The 18234-nt window shown below is 36.8% G+C and overlaps 1 protein-coding gene across 1 annotated transcript in view; it reads left to right on the top strand.

Annotated features, from left to right (window-relative positions):
- Positions 1 to 382: 382 nt before the first annotated feature.
- Sema3a (semaphorin 3A) overlaps positions 383 to 18234 on the top strand; it is a 289957-nt gene continuing 272105 nt past the window's right edge. Inside the window, exon 1 of the mRNA XM_028862052.2 lies at positions 383 to 462. The gene's annotated coding sequence lies outside the window, so the exon portion shown is untranslated. The remainder of the gene's footprint in view (positions 463 to 18234) is intronic.

An 18234-nucleotide genomic window follows, 5' to 3' on the forward strand; every position in this document is an offset into this window, starting at 1 on the left:
ATGGACTGTTTAGCTGTGTGGTCAGTTGGAGCCTTTCAACATTGATGAAATGCTGAGAACATCATAGCATTAAGACAAAGCAGTAGACTGTGTTAGGGTTGCAGCTTCTTCTATGAGAGCCCCAAACACAATTTATTTCAAGGGTCCTCAATATGCTTAGTGAATATAAATTGTTAACTTGTTCTGTGGAGTCAAAGAAGATGGTGCTGAAGTTAATGCCTGCCTGCTACGGCCTCTTTCCAGATTGCCATTTTACTGTTCTAGTAGATATGGAAAGAGTTCAAGGCCTTTGAGGGTAACTTTTGGTTTTGAGAAACCTCTGTTTAAGATGCCTAAATGTTGGATTTAGATTGAATTCTAACAATGATCATGTTATTTTTGTAGGCACTTAAAATGTTCAGGTCCTTAAAATAACAAGTTGGGCTGAAGAAATGTTTCTCCAGTAGTAAGAACTTGAAGGAGGTAAGATTCTTTTTAAATATATGCTTTTGGATATTAAAAATTCTCATAAAACTTAGATATACTGATATATATCTTTGCGGGTAATTTAGAAGATACATTTTATAAGTTAAGAACACTTCATTTTGTCACAGAGTACTCTTCTGTGGAATGATTTGGACATTTGAGAGAGTTCCAACAGTTTAAGAAAACACTTTATAGGAAGGCCACATTTCAGTTTTAGAATAAATATCAGAAAGTTGATTGCTACTATTTTTTATAAAAGGATTAATAAATCCTCATGCTTAGGAATTTCTCTAGGTTGATCACTTTTCTCAGAGGCTTCCCAAGAGAGGTAGCTGGTCTGTAGGCATATTGCCGTTCAGAAGAACCCTCTGGCTAACCTGCCCTGTCTATGTTTCCTGGGGCACATGTGGTTCCTATCAGTCAGAACCCATTCAAAGACTGCAGAGCCAGAAACAAGGGAGCTAGTCAGGTTCCAACTGTTACCTTAATTTTCACCAAAGATGTGAAACTGAACTATCCGCCTTAAAGCAAACCACAGTAGGAGTCCTGAATGTGAACACACAGGTTATTTTAGCTCATTTCAGCATCATTTCAAGATTTGTTTTTGTATAAATTAGGGAGACCACTTAGCAGTATTGAACTTGTGACTCTGCCTTGTTGTGCACGTTGTTATTAAAGAATCGGGAGAATGAACAAAGGGGTTAAAAATGTGTGTGGAACTGAAAGGAGAAAACCAAACATGGACTTTATGTGTGTTTCTTTCTTACCTTAAGGACCATTAAGTAGAATAAAATTAATTCATAAATTTTATTTTGAATTTTAACTTTCCAATTCTCTTAGATTTCTTTGGATATTTTTATTCTTAATGCAAAGAAGTAAAATTTTCCTGTATATTTCATACTAATATGAAGAAAGTAAGACTATGTTTGTGAAGCTAATGTTAGAATGGCCACGTGGAGAACCCTCTTACATCAGCCACACGTTTACCATATAAGGTCCAGACTCACTGATTCAAGACATGTTAGAACTGATAAGCTTCATAGTACATTGTATGGATTTTTAATTCTCTTACTAAGACTATAGTATTTAGTGTTGGCACAACAGTATAAACTATATATTGTTAGAATGATCTTATTTTCAGCTCCCTCTGCCCATACTAATTCCCTGAATGGTTTTTTATGGATGTAGCATACACACCAAGATTAAACATTTAATTTCTTTTTACCAAATTCTCAGTTTCTGATTCTCTGATTATAACATCTTCAAAAGACACAAAATTAGGAGGGAATATACAAAAGGTGCATTTGTCAGGCATGATTTAGAAGGCATTCTACATTCGTGAAAATAAAATTGCAATTTGGTGTGATTTTAGTGCCTACCATTATAGTCTTTTAGTGTTGAATCAATTATAGAGCAAGTATCTTAAGAATCAATTCATAACAACTTCAACTGCGCATATTGCCTCTGACTCTTATAATCTTCCTGCCCTTCTTCTGTGGGATTCTCCTATCTCCAAGAGGAGAGACCTGATGGAGAACCTCCAATTTAGACTCTCTCTCTGAATATTGGCTGACTGTAGGTCTCTGCCTGACCGTTTCCTCCAGGGTGATCACAGACCCTGCCATGTTGATAGCCAACAGGGACCATCACATTGTTCAGCACAGTTGCTCTTCACAGAAAGATGATTAGTGCTTGATAAAGTGATTGGATTCAGGTGCTTCGTATTCCTCGTTTGATCCCTCTTTAGAGTTAGAAGTTTGTTTGCTTATTTGCTTGGTTTTGTTTGTTTGTTCCTGGATTTCTGCTTATAGCATCTGACAAAATCTCTTCCTGTTGTTGTAAAATTGTATTTTTCGTTCATTATGCAAATTATTGCTTCCTGTATTCTGTGGTGATATTCGCACTACAGTATTCTGTGCTTGTTTTATGGATTCTCATGCATTTATGCTTTGGGTATCTTCTTGCTGAATTGGCACTTTTATCATTATGTAATGCCTGCTTTATGGTAATGGTTTGAGTTTACATATATTACAGGTGGGATGTTAGTTTGCTTTCTGTTGCTGTGATAAGCACTATGAGAGAAAGCAATGGGAGAACCAAGGATTTAATTGAGCCTACGGTTGTAGTGCCTCATGAAGCGAGTCAGGGCAGCAACTCAAGCAGGAACATAGAGTCAGAAATGGAGCAGAGTCATGGAGACAGTGCCTTACTCAGCCGACTTTATCCATACAACCCGAGTCCTAAAAATCTTGATATTTAACTTACTTAATATCTCCATTAATTTTAGTTTACATCTATGACTCCATTTTGTATTATTATTTTAACGAATGAATTTTTTCTTTACTTTGTCTTTCAATTTTTCTGTTTAAATTTTCATTTACTTTTTCTAATCTTAAGTACCAACAGTTTCATCTGCTTGCATGCTTCTTTGTCTTATTGCCTGTTCACTTGCATGTTTGGTTTTAATATAACAAATGTATTTTATTTCTAGAGAATATCAATCATACTTTGTCATATTCTGTATTTTCCTCATTGTCTTTGTCTCCTACTAGTTCTTTAGTGATTTATTTCATATGGTGTTGTTTGCCATTATTATTTTTCTTACCTGATTCCCATGTGTCAAATAATTTGCTGTTAGACATTGGTGTTGATGAGTGAGATATCAGAGCAGCTCTGTAAATGCTGTTATGGCTGGAGATAAGATTGAGGCTAGAATGGATTAGAGGGTGTGTTGTAGACCACTACATTGAAATTTTTCATTGTGGACCCCAAAGGATGCATATAGAATGCTTTATCTAGTAATTTCATGTTTCTCTGGTAGCTTGCATAGATTCATTACATTTAATGATTATTCATATTTTCAGAGCAATCTAAGGATGTTGATATTTTCATAGCAATTCCTATGTCTGCCAGTAGGATTTACATCATGCTAATCAACTCTCCATGTCATTAGCTATAATTGTCTTGCTTATCCTAAGCTTGCCAACTCTCCTTCTCTAAGTAAATTGATTTAATGATAATTTGTCATTCTCCAAAGTTCTGGCAATGCTCTACTTTGTGATTGCACTTTATCATTCTCTTGGACTTAAGGGATGAATAAATTTATCGTTGTTTTTATACTCTGCTATCCCTTCCTCTGGGGTTTAGGGAGGCAGAGGAAACTTGCCTGGTTTAATTGGAATTTGCATGATAATCTTAACAAATAATCAAGTACATTTTACTTAGTCCTACTTCTCTCCAGTATTATTATAAATGACAACAATGTGTATCCACAGCATTATTATAAATGACAACAATGTGTATCCACAGCCCTAATGGGGATGGAAACTCCCCCATCTACTTCTCAGAAACATATGTCTAAAGTGACAAAAAGTAATATGTCTTTTTTCTTTTCTGACCAAATTTTAAGTATCATTTTATATAACTATTGGCACCTATACCGCAGTAAGAGATGGAAAACTACATCTGTCCATTTTAATTCAAGCTAAGCTGTTTTAGTAAGAAGTCGATGGAGGAGGGTTTGGACATTGGCTGGCTGAAATGATGCTTTGGGATGGTCTGCAGATTTCATTACTCATGTTATTTCTGTTCTACTATTACTGTAGGTAATTGACTATAGTTTAAGTGGGAGTATAGACTAAAATACAGTTGCAGTTCATCTGGGTTTCATCAAAACTATATCCCTGTTGGGCCACAACTGGCCTTTGAAACAATTTATGTCTACAAGTACTACCCAGATTCACTGGGGAATTGCCTGAGGTCTGAGGCAGTTGCTATGGAAACAACCCTAGTCCTTTCTTCTTCAGTAATTACTTTACAGAATTTAACCAGAAATAAATGTAACAATGAAGAAACAAGTGTAAGGAAACAGTGTATTAGTAATAGTTATATCTGAAGAATGTTGTGCATAACTCCATGTTTTCAATGTAACCATTTAGTCTACACTTCAAAGCTGGGACAAAACCTCACTTTTTAAAGGTTCAACACTTACTCTGCTTTGTTCGAAATATGTGGACACCAGTTCCCTTGAGCTTCCATCATCAAGTTCTTGGTATTGTTGTTCCAAAACTGCAAGCTAAAAATTCCAAACCAAACCATTGAATTATTTTTCACCAAGAGACAGGATTTCAGATGAAATCTCTAAACATTCTGCATTTTAATTCTGTTCTCTCAAACATGATTAGATATCCCCACCCCCCCACCCCCAAAACTGTGGGATTGTATTCAGAGAATTGCCTTACTGAACAGGACTATGAGGCTGACACTTTTTTAAGTGACTTTAAAGAGCCTTATACTGCTCAGCTGTGACCCCTTTAGCTATAAATTTCAATATTAACATGGAAAACAATAATAGTAGTAAAATCTAAAATAATGGTTCATTAACATCTTATAATATTAGGATCTTCAGAGTTTCAAATTCTCATTGGATATTGAAAGTGAAGCTACCACAAAAAGCATATGCAAAATACAAAGAGGAATAAAACAACACATTCACAATCATAAAATCACAGGATATCAAGACATTACAGCTCACATGAGTAATACCAATTATAGTTTTATAATTTAATTATTACCCTAACTTGCTTTGTTGAGCAGACAGAATTCCTCATATAGTACTAACTACTGGAGGACAGGAACTCTGCCCCATATTCAGTAGGAAAGCAAACATGATACCTATATAATTAAGCATTTACAGGTGTGTACTAGATAGCAGGAAAAGTATTCTTTCAATCCTTTCTATTACTCTTATTTAATTTCTTAATGATTAGAAGACTATATTGCCTGAAGTTGTCATTTGAATGAGGGGCAGTTGGATGGAAATATGGTTCCATCATGTAGTTATTTCAATTGGGCTACCTTATTCATCACTATGAATCCCATTCCCCAAACCAGCTTACTCTATTCAAACTCTGGGCTTCCCCTAAATATGTCTTCTGGAAAAATATCAATATTTTGTAATACTCCGCACATGTACAATGCTGTTTAATATATGACTTTTACAAATTCCTGTGTCATTTGGCAACTGAAATTCCATTCATTAGTGTTTTATTCACTAGTAATTGCTTAGTTAACATGTTGATTATTTTATTAGACAGATTTTTGTTAGAATATCATGTGTACTTATTTACATAATTTCTTATTGCTTCTAATAATATGTAATAGTATGTGTCTATAAAATGGCTTTGAAAAGTATCCACAGACTTTGTTATTAAGGATACATGATAATATCTATTATCATTACCTTAGCATGTCGATTGATTTTTTTCCCCTCAGAATCATAACAAAAAGCCTTAATTATATCTTAAAGCAGAACATAGAAGGTGTGATATACTAGAGAGAAAGGGAGGTAAAAGTTAGAGTATCCAAGTATATAATTGCTATGTTTTTATATATTAGTTTCTTTTTACCAAATAAATGAAAATTAGGACGAAAATACTACTTAGAGAAAATTATTCACAATCCACTTAAGTATAGAGAAGAAAGAAATAAGAAAGGCAAACTGATTTGTCTCAAATAACATACTAGAGAAAGCCTATATATGGAAATAAAAATTTTGAGCTCTAGTAAGAAAGATTATTTTCCCTTACTGGAAGCATGTGGTATTCATTTTCAATATTTTCCAAATTTGAAAATGTATTCTTTTGAAAAATTTGCCCCAGGCAGAAGATAAATCATGACATTTACGTTCTACAAAGGAAGCAAATCTTTACTTTTACTCCCTGGTTAACAGCACAGAGTCAGCCGACACAAGTAATGAACCTGTTGTCATTCATCCAACAAAAGTGATACTGTCAGCCTTTTGATTAATTTGTATTTTAAATTAAGAGACCACCGAGTTACAGTAAGGTTCTAGACCAATTACTAGTCTAGATTTGATGCTAGACGGAGGTGCCTCCTGAATTAAGTCCTTTCATATCCCGCAGGCTAAGAGCACACACATCTGAGATGTGTTAGTTGAAATTCCACTCAACTATTGATTGCCAAGTTTGGATGGAATGATCACAGTAGAAATGTAAAGAAGCTAAGAAAAATGTCACATTAAAATCCACAGCTGACAGACAGGGCACACGGAGAACAGAGGAAAAAGAAAAATTTTCCACATGCTCCAGTCACCATCTTAAACTTGAAGTTTATTTTTAACAAGGGTGTCAGGGAAGTTGGAAAGGAGTTTTAAGATTAAGCAACTAATAAATTTAATTATTGCAGAGATATTTTCTGAACTTCTTTCTGTGGGGCACAAATAACTATACATATATTATTCCTTCTCTGGAAGTCTGAGTAGACAGAGAAGAGGCAAGTTTGATGATGATATACTCTTTTTATTATTCATTTCCTGGATATTTAGACTTTTCTATGTATTATGACTAATGATTGGGATAAAAGAAATTACTCCATAATCAAGAATGCCATCATGGGAACTGAGCTCTAAAATTTTCAGTACAATCTGTTAAGGTTGAAGGTGGTGGGGTGACTACGTCTCAGTTTTTAACTTTGCTTTCATAATGACCGTCCGTATACTGTGCTCTAATCTACTTAGTTATAAATACAGACAAATAAGATAATGTAAAATTGACTAAAACATGTAGGGAATAGCTGCACATCAAGCTACATGTGCAGAAAGCTTATGTAAAGTGCTAATTGTATATATTTTAAGATATATTTATTTCATTTTTATTGGGTATCAGTGTTTTTCCTGCATGCGTGTACATAAACCACTTGCATGCCTGGTGCCTTGGAAAGTCAGAGAAGGGCAGCAGATTCTCTACAATTGGAGTCACCTATCACTGTGAATCACCATGTGAATGCTGGCATCTGCACTCAGGTCATTGGATAGAGAAACAAATGATCTTAATCACTGAGGCATCTCTCCAGCTCCATGCTCTAATATTTTAATGATAAGGAGATATTTCTTGATCAAACTGTTGAAGATTATAATGAAGGAAATGGATGTCTTCTGTGATTCTTTGAAATGGGTGCATTCTGGATGGCTATTAATTCTTAAGAAAATTTCAAGAAGTATGTACTAAAATAGAAAGGTGTAATTTTACTAAAATATGTCAATAAAGACAAGAGTATTGTCTCTTCCAGAGCTATTACACATGTCCATCATTGGTAAAGAGTTAAGCAATGTTGAATATTATGTATTACTTTAAAGTATTTGTCAGAGTTATTCATTTTATGGCAGATTCTTTTATGATGTCAATTCTGAAAACAATACTTCCCTAAGAAGTATTATGCTCCTATGAGGCTATTCTTTCTTACAAAACTTAATCACCTCAATGGACTTTTGTGGATATTTCCAATGATATGCTGACTGATGTGGTGCAGAATATGAAAGCTATGATTGACTTTGGAAACATGGGAAGAAATAATAGAATTAGTTGAAGGCTGACCTTAATTTTTACCAATGGATGACTGGAGGCTGATTTTCTTTGAACATATTAACTATTTGGAAATACATGAAGAAATGTTAAAAAGTCAAAAGATAATGCACCTGAAATAGTTTTCATTACATTTTGCAATTTATACACTTGTAGCACTTCCCCATCTACTTGTACAGGCACTCACTCATGATAGTGTTTTTAAACTTGAGGTTTTGAACAGAAGTGGAAATAGTCTCTTTTGTATCTGCTCTTTGTCTTGGTCATCCTGCCTACTAGCAGGTAAGTTGGAATGGATAGTATTTCCTCCACAATTGACTTATTCTACTCCAGACTACAAGTAGTTGAAGTGCTGTAGTTGATTAGCATTCAGAAGGAACCCCTGGCATACGTGCATCATTCGAAAGCAACTGTGAGAAAGCAGCCCCGAGGCCTTTGAGAAGATAGGCTTTCAGAACACTGAAGTGCCGCTGCTGGCTTTGAATAGGCAATTATGCCAGTCCACTGCACAGGGCACTGTGGATTCAACAGCCATGGTGGTGCTCCACTGCAGCGATTGGTCCAGATGTTTAAATTCTGATTATGCTCGACTTGGAAACATTCAAAAATATGTGCGTTAATTATAGACATGGAAATAATTATTTCTCTTCCTCATCCATCACCCTGCCAAGGCTGAGATTTTCCTAACTAGGGTTTTGTCTGATGCATTTGTAAACATACATTCTATCATTTTGCTGCAACTGCGTTCCAATTACTGCTTGTATATAATTTGCTACATGAAATATGTAAATTATATTTCCATATATTTATTAATATATGCACCAATTATAGTTCATCCAACTGGCCAACATGAAGCAATTTCATAGAATAAGACAAGATATTCCCCACAATGTAAGTAACTATAAAACATGTAGCATTGTTGAGCCTAATAATATGTCCAAAGGGCTTTGGCGCTTACAACATATGACTGTCTTCTAAAAAACCAAGACTCAGGATCACCTTAATACATTCTTTCTGTATGCATTCTTGGAGCCACTGGCCTTTATGAACTATAGTGCCATTAATGTCAACCTCTTTGACAAGATTTGATGAGGGGAATTAGCAATCCACTCTTGAGAGTCCTAATGTTGTGTCCTCTGTCAGTACATCTCCATTTAGTTTGCCTTCAATTAAATAACACACTGAGTATTTCTTCTCTTTTTCATAATAAAGGTTCATCTTTCTCACTTTCACTTTCAGTTTGATCCACTGGAGTCATTAGATGGCACCCAAACTATTTATCAAGAAATTATGACATATTGTGATGAGGGATTGTTCAATTGAGTCAGAGATTCAGTATAATTCAATTCTGACTTAATTATTTGAAATGAAATAGCCATAATGTATAGCAGCCTATTTAGATCCAAGTGTTACTCTCCAATTCCTTTCCCATTTTTCAACCTTCCAAATCATCACTGACAATTAGGCAGCATTTAACATTCCTCATGTTTATCTTCACAGACGCAGTGACACTTCAGGTGACTAAGAATGGCGAAAGGAATCTGTATTTGGTAAAGAACTAAAAGGAATAGAAAATAAAGACTGATTCTGCTTGTTGGTTGAGTGGTTAGTTAGATAAGCGGATTTGTAGTGAGGTCATCAGTCACAATTGGATGGTAATTTGAAAATGGATTAGCTTAGAAGTAGCAATTTCTGCTCCATGGGTTTCAGTGAAAGAGTCTGCCTAATTCTGTAAGAGACCTCATAAACTGGCAGTGATCAATGCCTACCTAATGTGCCATTATGCACTGGGCACACTTCAATGATTACAGCACAGCTGTGGCCGGGTTTTGCTTGATACTTCTTCAGCACTTGCACGGCAGGTGCCCCACATGACTATTTGGCCCAAAGAAATGAACTTGTTAGGAAATTAAATGGATGGGGGCAGCCTTGCCGCCTAAGAAGCTACTCACATCTGACCTGAGGAATGGCTAGTGAGGGGTACCAGTAGCCTGAGCCCAGCAAAAAGTTAAGACCAAGCATTGTACATGAAGAGAACAGCTTATTCCATGCCTGGGTGGCACTATCTTACTTCAAGATGCTATGACCTGACAGTCTAACGTTTGTAGATTTGAGGAACACGGTGATGTAAATTTCAAGTTTGACATGTGTAATGTTAGAATACTCTATAAAACAGTGTTATATATTTAAGGGGTTTTTGTTGTTGTTCAGTAGAGAGCATGTAAATTAGATGTCAAAGGATAAGAAGGAATTTGGTCAAGCAAATTTTAAATAACATTTGAGTATGAGACATCACCAAGAGTCTATGTATCAAAACAAACAAACAAACCCTGACTGTGTGTGTGCTTGGATGCAGGCTCGTCGTGCACATGCCGTGGTACACGGTGTGCATCTGGGGATCAGGGCCACTTCACAGAAGTCAGTTCTCCTCTTCTGTCATCAGGGCCCTGGAATCTGAACCTGTTTAAGTGGCAGGCACCTCCACCCTGTGAGCCATCTTGCCAGCACCATATAACAGAGAGAAAAGAGTCTATTAAGAATGACTTATGATTAATTTCCTGAAATTGGTCTAAATAAATAAGATAAGATATATATTGTGAACTCTTTGAGTTCCCTTTTTACTCTATAAAATATGAGTTCCCTTTTTACTCTATAAAATATAAGTCCTATTATATACTCAATAACCAAACTTGTCAGGTTTCATCCAACTCTCTGCACAATGTTAGGTGACAATGGTATACTACTACGTGACATAATGCTATAGACAAATAATACTAATGAAAGTTGGTTGCAAAAGAAATGTTTTCCTGTTCCCAATTAGTTCGCAGTCTGCATTTCCAAAGTTCTTTAAAAGGGGGGTTACTCATCTAATAATGTTCTGAAGTAAGACCATAAAATTAGGGATACCTAGAAATTACTGCTGAAAATCAGACTTCTCCAGGGGAGAAGAAGAGACTGTTGGAATTCAGGCAGCCTGAGACTCAAGAGGTATTCCTAGACTTTCTGTAATCTCACTGTGCATTCAAAAAATGAATTGGAGCTACAGGCGGAGCTCAGTTGAAAGGGTGCTTAGCAGGCATGAAGCCGTGTTTGATCCCATCACTGTACGAACCGGGCATGGTGTGCACTGGTGAATGTCTGTAATTTAAACGCTCATGAGTAGCAGTCGGAGAGTAAGAATGTCAAGGTCATCCTTGTCTACAGAAACCGCAGAAGGCCAGACTGGGCTGCATGAGAAGCTATGTCAGAAAACATTAAAACAGTACATGCAATAAACTGGTTAGCCTAAATCTCTGTCCTAACTAATTTTTAATGATAGAAATTAATTACCACTCATATTTGAGCAAAGCAGGTAAGACAAATTTTGAATCATTTAAAGATTTAGTGATTAGTAAAGGTACTTTGTGTTTACATAAAGATTGTGTGTGTGTGTGTGTGTGTGTGTGTGTGTGTGTGTGTGTGTGTGTGTGAGTGTGTGTGCCTGAAATACATGGAAATGGATCACAATTTTGTACATGCATGTGGGGCCATGGTGACGCTAAGACAAGTGTAGGCTGGAATGGAGGTGGAAATGACAGATGCCATGTTTATATAATCCAGCACTGAACTATGCTGCTATAATTTTCATCTTATAAAGAGTTTAATAACCTTTTCTGTATGCCGCTGGAACTAGCGGGCGATGACCAGCCCCAGCGTGACACATGAGTTTGCCGTGGCGACGACAAGCAGCCTGTGAACATGCAGCATTTGTGGGGCGTGCTGGGGTTGGTTTACATAGTGGCCCCAGGACAGAACACTAGAGGTTTGAGTTTCTCTTAATGCATACAGTCACAAATCTGAAGTAATAAAAACTGGTTTGGGCTCTTTCTTTTCCCTTTTCTTGTCTTTCTCCTTCTTCTATTTTAATTGGTCTATTTTTTTTTTAGTGTCTTATGTAGCTTGTGTTGGCCTTTAATTCACTGTATCGCTGAGGATAACCTTGAATTTCTGATCCTCCTGCTTCTACCTCTTAAGCATTGAAATTACAGTTTTACGTCATAGTGGCCAGGTTTGGATGGTAACTTATATTCCTTGGTAAATATAGATAGATAGGTAGATAGATAGATAGAAATCACATCCTTGTCAGATTTTAAAACTGGAGGAAACAGTTATAGAAATTTGTTAATAAAATATGCTTTACATCGCTTCAGGTTTAAGAACTTCAGTTAGAAGGGTAACATGCAATCAGTCATAACCTCATTACCTATTACAAAACTCTACCCAATTATATAGATTATTTTAGCATCACCCAGTTTATATATTATCAGAATGTCACATGATATTCCATCTGCATGTACAATTTACAATTAACAACTGAAAATCACAAGAATGGTATCTGAAATCTATGGTTAATAGGTCAGGTCATAACATTCTAATTTTTCAAAAAGAAAGAGTCCTCAAAGACAACAATCTTCTAAAGTGAATGAAAACCAGAAGCTAATAGTTTATATAGAAAGCAATTTACAAAAAGGATCCGCCTTAAGAGTAAGCAAACAGAACTCTCCGAAGATAACAGGATGGGGAAATGCAGTGACAAAGATCAAGACCATCCCTAGGAAGAGACAACGTCAGGGCAATGTATTTGGAAGGACAAAATTGAGAATGCATCTTGTGGGTGGATTATGAAAACAGGATGAGTGAAATTTAGATGGTCATACATTGAAGATGCAAATGAATTAGGTTTATGATTCTGAGGACTGAACCCAAGGTGCTGCTTATAGTAGGCAAGTTCTTTACTACATAGCTTCTTCAGTCCTGTTACTGATTCTAAAAACATTGTTCTTTACAATGAAAAGTCAGGATATGAGTAGCATATCCAGAACCTGGAACAGTAGAGTGTAATGGTCAACAATGAGAATACAAAGTAGGAGAGGGAACGGAGAGGCCTGAGTGCATCGCCTACCTTTGAATTATAGATTCACTCTCTTCTTTTTCCCTATACTTTTGTTCAGGGTCTCTAAACTCTGTGTCTGTAAGATAGGAGGAAACAATAGCTGCTGTTTCACAGAGCTATTTTGTGGACAAAAGAGATAAAGTTCAGGAACTGTTAGCTACCATCATGAAATTATTTAAGACTCCTACATAGCTGAGGGTGTGATTTGGAGGGTTATGAATGCTGCTTTCTCTTTTCTCTCCAAGATATTTGTATTTGTTGTGTACTGTTTAACAGGTTCTATTTGGCTAGATAAACTGTTTCAACAATTCCCAAAATCTTTTTTTTCCCTGAAGAGGGTTATTGTATACCAAATTCCAATTCTAACCCCATCCCTTCCTTTATCTGTGTTCCCCCCTCTCTTCTGCATTCCTTCGGGTTCTGGCACTGAGTTCAGTGAAAACTGAAGACATGAATGAAAGGGTTTGATTTGGCTGGATGTCAAACCAAAGCCCCTACCGCCGCAATGAGCTGCCTCAGGTCTTCTCCTCTTCATTCCCTTAGGATAAGAATAAAAAGTTGACTAGTAGACATCTTTTGCCTGGAGTGGGGAGATGAGATGAATTCATAATTTTAAACAAACTTTCTATGTGGCATTTGAGGGCTTATGCTTTTACACAGCTATTTTTATTCCTTTCCCAATGAATATTCTGCTATCAAAATCCTTTTCTATGCAGCTTCTTTAATAAGAAACATCTTGTTACAGACAAAAGGAAACTCCTAGAAAGCTAAAAAGTAATACAGAAATACAGGCTAAATCTTGTATTAGTCTTAGAACTGTTGATATACTGTCTTTCTGTCTCAGTAATTAGTTGAAGGAGAAATGTTGCAACTATTAAATAAATTAGAATTTATGAATTCCTATTGCCATTAGTGCATTTTTGAAGAATCCAATTGTGATACAAACTGTGTATGCGTGTGTGTTTACACACACCCACACACTTTTTTCTCCCATATTTTTATTACACAATATTACTTTCATTTCCTGGCCTTTGGCAGGACGTAAAGTCTGACATTTGTTATTTGCTTATGTCTAACATCTTCCTACAGATTTTCAGGCACCTGCTGTACCTCCTTCTGTTTAAAAACATTAAAGAAAACCTATTCATTGCTGAGAGAAGCTTGAATTTCTTCTCAGAAATCACTGGGAACTGTGGGTAAACTATATAAGTGAGAGAAACAAATGGACCTTCACCATCACAACAGAAATAATAAGATAAAATTAAGTGTGCACACATGATCCAAACAAACACACAGGAATAGCCCAGCCCAGCAGAATGTGTCCTGTGAGCACACTTCTCACCAGCTGTGTTCCCTGTTGGGGGCCACGTGGCTTTGATTTTCATCCAATTGTAAGAAAACACAACCACTGGCTGAGGCTTTCTGAAGGCTGTGTTCCCACTGTGTTACGCAGCCCTGAAGTTTGTGTGTCTTTAGGAAACCTTTGCTTGGTGTTTTTCTGGATTTTAGCCTGTGAAACACAATGTACCTATCAGACAAAAAGCAACAATGTCTAGAAACCTGGGAGAGAGTTTGACTGTGAGAAGAAAAAATTAATGGCCTTGTCCTTCTGATGGCCATTAGCCTCAGGCTGAGTTGGGAAAACCACCGAGTTCCCAGGAAACAATGTCTAACATGGGCCCAGCAATCTATTGAAATCACTTAACACTCTTTAAAAGGGGGATATTTGAGCTGAAAGTTAAATTTTATTTTAGATTGTGATGAGTAAAAGGAAGTGGAACATTTACATTCCATAAATTGACAGTAGACTTTTATGCTCTTACCCTGAAATGTTGTAAGAAGAGTTCAATGACCTCAATGGTCACCACAGGCAACCAGATTGATTTGGGGCTTCCCGTGTTTTCTGTTTGTCTTCTTGATTTGTTTTCCATGTATGGTTCTACTACTATGCTCATTCATTAATATTAACAAAAGTTATATGAAAGGGTAATATGAATGTCTTAGAACGTCATAAGAGAAACTGACCTTTGGCAGTAATGAGAACCAGGTTGGATATTTCTTTAGAAGATAGTTTCTTCACTGTTTTACCTCCCTGTGACAGCCTGGAGATTAACACAAACACCTGCTCACAGACAGGCACACAGTGTTTACTTTAAAAGAGAATGAAAATATGCTAGTATTACCTGCGTGTCCAGCTATGGGATGGCTTGGTGATTGCTGTACAAGCATAACAACCTAAGCTTAGAACCCAGAACAAGGACAGAAGCTGAGCACCTTGGCACATGCCTGCAACCTCAGTGCTTCCCAGAGGCAACAGGAGTTGCTAACTCTCTTTCAGGAGATAGTTGTTACCAGGAGTTGCTTTCTCCTTCAGCTAGCCAGGTTAACTGAAAGGGAAAACTCCAGGAGCAGGGAAATGCACAAATCTAAGGTGAAGAACACATGCTGAAAGACATTCTGACTTCCACATGTGATCTCACACTGAGTGCACCTACACCCCCCCCCCCACACACACAGCCACCCACACCCACCCACCCACACACATATACACACATACACACTTGTGTATGTGTACAGACACACAGTAGCACAAACTTAAGTTGACTTCAAATTAGTCATCTGCTTTCCTTGTGTCCCAAAGCCATCTGGATTTAGAAAAGGAACCAATGTTCATTTTCTGAACTAAAGTTAACATTTACATTCTCATTTGAATATTTTGTTTGCATTTTAGCATTCCTTCCTGCCACCATCTATCATAGTTAGTGCCTCTAAAGACATATTCAAAAGCAAGCTAGTCCGAACTAAGTGATTGTCCTTTATCCAGGAAAATTTTAGGAATTTTTCATGGTTGACTTTAATTGTCAGCTTGATTCAACCTAGAATCTGCCACCTAAGAATAATTCTAGTAAAGGGTTGTCTACATTAGTTCATCTGTTTGCATGTTTGTGGACATTTGTCTTAATTCAGTCAATTAGTTGGAGAAGCCAGCCCACTGTGGGTGGCACCAGTTCCTAGGTGAGGGGTCCTGACTCTGTTGGAGAAATCAAGCTGAACACAGGCAAGCAAGTGAGCAAGCTTCACTTCTCTGTTCTTGACGGCGGATGCCATGGGACAACTGTCTCAAGTCCCACTGCCAGGATTTCCTGCCTTGATGGACTATTAGCTGGGATGTAAAATTATTATCTCTTAAATTGTAAAATAAACCATTTCTTCCCTAAATTTCATGTTGCCAAGATCTCTTATCACATTAACAAAGGAAACCAGGAACGAATTATTTTCATAATTTAGAAATACAAGGGCTAAGACTAAATAAAATCTTCACCTTTTAATCTTCTGAAACTTGAAACTGTGCTGCCATTTTCAAAATTAAACTTCACAAAGACTAGAGGATCAAGACGACATGGGGGTTTCATTCTAGATGGGTAAATGAGTCTTTTGCCATACACTTATTCTGTGTATCACTATCCTATGTGAATTACCATAAGAGATTAGATATACAAAAAAGTTAGGTCTGTTAGGCTAAGATGTCATTTTAATTGATACCTTCTTAATATTTAATCTGGCACAATCAATTCTTTCTTCCATTCTTTCACGCTGTAAAACATACTTTGTCATGAAATTCCCTTCCCCCTGGTTCAGGCTTTTCCTGGTCACTTTGCCTACCTTGAGAAAATAAAAACCCTAAGATGAGGAATCACAACATATTTTCTTCAGTTTTCTGGGTTTTTAACACTGAGAAGGTGATGTGTGACAGTCTCTCAGGGTTTGGGAAGCTATGTGGAAGAGGACACAGATTTTAAGAGTCAGAAGGAATGGATGACTCCAAGTAAACAGTCTTCCAGGCACAACAGGACTGATGCCTATGAACTCACAGGGACTGTGGCCTGTACAAGGCCTGCACAGGTTGAAGTCACACAGAGTCTCAGGGCTGAAGGGGGTAGTGGGCTTGAGTTCCCATCTCTCACCAGGAAGCTATTGCAATTGGCAGCCACTTGCAAATGAAGAACTAGTTTTTCCCAAAGGAGTCTCACTGGATAAATGAACCATGTTTAAGTGTAGGCTCCATATCCATTAGTAAACGGCCAACACAAAATGAACTCAATGATATTTCATTAGGCTTTTTGTCTCATAGCTGTTTGGGGGAATTTTTGTCTTACTAATTGTTTCTTATATACTCTGGTTTCTCATTTTGTGTTTTTATAGGTTTTGTTTTATGCATGTAAGTGTCTATGTGCTTCTTATACTTTCTTTCAGTCTCTCTTTTTTTTCTCTCTCTTTCTTTTTTCTTCTGTTTTCCCTGTTTTCTAAAGAGAGAGAAAAGAAGACATGGAGCTGGGTGGGTGGGGAGGTGGGGAGGATCTGAAAAGAGTTGAGGGACAGGAAACCATGATCAGAATATTTTATGAAAAATTATTTTCAACTTTTGGCTAAGATCAAGTGTAAAAGTAAAAGAGGGTAATATGTAAATAGAAAAAAAAAGATGATCTTAGTTTCAGTCAGACTTGGTTTGAGGCATTCCTTTACAAGTGCCTTATGAGCATTAATAAATGCTTGAACACCCTGGAAATAGTTAGCAAATGTTCCATTGTGTAATAATTCTACAGTTCTTTAATTGTCCTGAAAATAATGACTTAAATACCAACTATGTTTGTAGGTGAATCTATCACACTCCATATCTACAATATGCAAAGGCACTCACACACACACACACACACACACACACACACACACACACACACACTTGTGCTTTAGAGATTAACAGCCTATATGGACATATTAAAATGTTAAGATGCTTCCCTGTAAAGTAAATGTTTATATAGTTTCATTCAGTATTGTCAAAACTGATTTGACCTTGAAATTTATTTTTCTTGAACATTAAGGATGGTGCTTCTGCCACTATCTAAGCCCACTATCACTTCCTCTTCAGGAGTACCTGTTTCATGGTTTGCTAAGGAGTCAGAGAAGAATGTAGAAAAGAACTGGAAGAGAATTTTACTGCACATAGGGATGGGAAGGTGATGCCAGGAGTTTTGAGGAAGGAGAAACACTGACTTATGTTAACAGTGTAGGAAATCAGTGCAAACCTTGTGAAATTCCAAGACAATCAGAGGATGCTCATTGTGGGGATAGCCTGACCCCTCATAAAATGAACTATTTTTAAAACTCCCGGACATTAGCTGTTCTAGAAATAACGTGGTAAGTTCAAGATCTAACTAGCTTATAGGTGCCACAAAAGAAAAAGAAAATTCCTCTTTCAACAGGAAATTAACAAGGAACTGAGTAGTTTTTTTTTTCCCTTAAATGAAAGCAGTCCCGAGGAACAAAACAGTAGTTAAAAATATAACATTGGCCTGGAAATTTAGTCAATGAGAAAAATGCTTGCCTTAAAACACAGAGCACCCTCAATGCATAAGTTGAACACGGTGGTGCATTTTATGATCCTAGCACTTGGGA

Source organism: Peromyscus leucopus, chromosome 3 (assembly GCF_004664715.2).
Source record: "Peromyscus leucopus breed LL Stock chromosome 3, UCI_PerLeu_2.1, whole genome shotgun sequence".
NCBI classification, from domain to species: Eukaryota; Metazoa; Chordata; class Mammalia; order Rodentia; family Cricetidae; genus Peromyscus; species Peromyscus leucopus.